We start from the raw sequence: 3,631 nt of genomic DNA, 5'->3' as shown, positions 1-3,631 counted from the left end.
GTATAATCATTTTACTTTCTAGATTAGATTTGCTCGAGGACTAGCAAATAATAAGTTTGGGGGTATTTGATAGACACATTTTTGTGTCTAATTTGTCCTCAATGTCCGTATTGTTGGAACTCTATTTTTGTACTAATATTGTGTTTTTATGTATTTTTAGGAAATAAACATTTTTGGAAAATTCGGCTCGAAAAGTTGATTTTGGCACCCGGAGGACAAGTGTTATTCAGACTCTCGCTTTTGGATAAGGGGTAACCTAATTACTAAGGGGCACCCCCAAGGCATCTGTTATTCGCACCCCAGTTCAGGATAGGGGCATATCATCTTCAACATTCAAATTCGTGTTTTGGCGGGAAAACCATTTTCACTCCTGACAGATTTTCAATCAGCAAAATGAAGGTGTTCTAGTGTGATTCAATCGCTGAAAATTGGTGAGAAGTTGTGATTTAACATGGAAAAGATTTTGTGAGTGTTCTATTAGCTCAAATTTGGCTAGAATTGGCTAGCCAATTCACGGGCTCAAAACAGGTAAAACACATGCAGAACAGTTTCTCTACAACTTCTGGAAGATTTTGTGTGTTCTGCTCGTGTTTCATGCATCGAGCAACTTGTTGGAGCATGTGTAATCGAATTGGAGCGTGCTAGACCAGAGAAAACGCGTAAAAAGCTAAACCAGGAAAGAAAATATCCGAAAATATTTTCTTTCACTGCCGAGGATTTGTAGAGTTATGGAGGAGATTCGATGCATGCTTCGGGTTTAAATAGAGTCCTTGGAGGTCAGAGAAAGATTGAGGAAGTTTAGGGAGAATTTGGGAGAGAGTTAGAGACGTAAAAATCAAAGAACCAGACGCTGTGAAGAAAGTTTCTGCTGCTGCTGGAACTGAAGAACACAAAGAACAATAGACGAGGCAGGAAAGTCGTTAAAAACTGTCGCTTTATTGCGACACTTTTCCACTCCTTTCCGCGACTGAGTCGTTGTACCAACAGCACTATCTCTGTGTCGTTGATTCTGGACGCCTTTTGTGGGTCGCAGAATCCTGTTTTATACTATTTACTTATCTTTCTCTTCATTGTAAAACACTTTTGAGCATCAATGAAGTCTTTTGAGTATTTTTCCAACATGATGAGAGGCTAAATACCTGGTGACTTAGGCGACGGAGGAGCTATTCACTCATGTTTGATTGGTAAATTCTTTTTATAATTTCTTAATTATTTATTTTATTTAATTCACTTGGATCAATAAAAAAAAGAGATAAAAATGGTTTTCTTAATTAGTTGTGAATCAGTTTGATGTTTTATGCTTAGAATTAATTCTTTGATAAATCATGCTTAAGGATTACAATTTAATATTTGGACACCTTATAGATTAATAAGTGATTTAATGGAAAAAGAGCTAGATAATAATTATGAAATATTTTTGTAACCAATCAACTTGAAGTAATAGTGAATCCGGAGCCTTAGTCCATTTTAAATCTTAACATCACTCTTTGAAAATTAATTTGCTTTATTTTTATTAAGTCTAAAATTCATTGCCTTCACAAGTCTTAAAACAACCCTTTTATCACTATCTACAACAACTTTGAAATCACATCAAATTTTTGGCGCCGCTGCCGGGGATTTGTGTTTAGGTAGCATTTTTAGATTTTTTTATTATTATTTTCATTTGTTCCTTTTTACGTTTCTTTGGGTGTGTCTTTGATTTGCAGGTTTGAACTTGGATACTAAGGACTTGGAACAAAACTTAAAGCTTAAAGCAGAATTTAGTTTTATTATTTTTTTAATTTTTAATTTTTAATTTTTTTTTTTTAGAATTGTATTAGGAAATTTTTGTAATATTTTTGCACTTTACTTTGGACTTGGACTGTGACGTTGGACATTTTTAAGTTATTTTTACCCTACACAAGGGTACCTTAAATACAAACTGTGATCAGGGAAGGACGACGATTAGGATATCGTCTCGGCCCCTCGGGTTCGTACATGACATAGGATTCGTGGTCCGATTCGACTTCAACGGTTCATCCCCCGTCTGGTACGGGAGGTAAGTCCATCGAAACACTCGCGAATCTCCTGTAAGCGAGTTACTGTATTCCTTAAGGTGATTCATTGATTGAGGACGAATTTGGACTGTTTTTAAATTCCTAGTAAAGGGCAAGGCCTGGCCAATACAAGATAAGGGTTCGGATTTCATCACCGTTCCCTTCTTGCCCGCCTTAGGAAAACGAAACCTAACGCGAACCTAAGCCTAAAATTTTGACTAGAACGAGACCTATAGGGTAACGAGCTTAATAGGACAGTCATTCGAAAAATATTGGTTACTCTTTTAGCATACTTCGAAGTTCATGATGGTCTCTGTGAGTTGAATGCGTGACTGCGCCGCCTTGTGATAGCGGTGAGGCCTTGGGTATCAAAGCTCCACTGAGCTTCCCTCGCCTCAATTCAACTTACTTTGACTCGGATTGACTCCAAAGGGGTTTGCTTAAATTGTAACGAATTCCCTTTCGAAGGATTAGAAGCTGGTCTAGAAACAATCTAAGTGGAGCCATCATGCTTTTTGTTTGCTAGAACTCAGTAGGTTTGCTGTGGTGGAGTCAGCCTTGTTTGTGTTTGCATAGAACTTCCCTTCCCTTTTAGGGCTTTTCTTTTTAGTTTTGTTTTTCTAGTGTATGCCCGAGGTAGAACGGGCTTGGAAAAGAAACACTCTAGGTCGTCTGATTAGTGATAAACCTAGTAGTTCTTCTTGTGAAGGCGGGGAGCTCGAAGACTCTTCTTTAGAGAGCCCCGTTTTTGGAAACTTCATTTTTGAGAATCTGCGTCTTTGTGAAGAAAGTTCTCCTAGTCCTTTGGTAGTGCCAGAAATGACAACTTTAAAAGCTTTATTGAACCCAACTAGGACCTCTCGTCCGTCTTGTATCAAGTTAGCTGAAACCGAGGCAAATTATGAACTCAAACCTGGGACTTTACAGATGCTCCCAACCTTTTTAGGAAGAGAGAATGAGAACCCCTATTTTCATGTTAGGGAATTTGAGGAAGTATGTAGTACTCTGAAAATTAAAAACCTTAGTGATGATGCACTGAAACTTAGGTTATTCCCCTTTTCCTTAAAAGATAAATCCAAATCTTGGCTGTATAGTTTGGATTCTGAGTCAATTGAAACCTATGAACAACTTACATCTGCCTTTATACATAAGTTTTTCCCAAGGCACAAAACATCGTCTATTAGGACACAAACTTATACTTTTGCTCAACAAGAGGGAGAATCTTTATATAGGTATTTAGAAAGGTTCAATGACTTAATTTCTCAATGTCCTCATCATGGTTTAGAGAAGGTTAGGTTAGTTCAGATCCTCTACGAGGGTTTAGACTATTCAACAACGACCATGGTTGAGTCCTTATGCACAGGTGGGTTTGAGAATAAAACTGTTGATGAGGCGATGATATTTTTGAATGAAATCGCCAATAAGACCCAACTATGGGAAAATAATAGGGAACCCCAGAAAACAATTCTTCTAAGTAGAGGAAATGTCAATAGGGTAGAAGGATCCTATGAGTCAGATGCTAAAATAGCAGCCATAGCCAAAAGGTTAGAAGCGTTGGAATTAGGTCATTCTAGTGATACTAGTGGTAGAATAGA

This window comes from Papaver somniferum, unplaced genomic scaffold, assembly GCF_003573695.1.
Source record: "Papaver somniferum cultivar HN1 unplaced genomic scaffold, ASM357369v1 unplaced-scaffold_128, whole genome shotgun sequence".
NCBI lineage: Eukaryota > Viridiplantae > Streptophyta > Magnoliopsida > Ranunculales > Papaveraceae > Papaver > Papaver somniferum.
Note: the sequence above shows the minus strand (reverse complement) of the source record.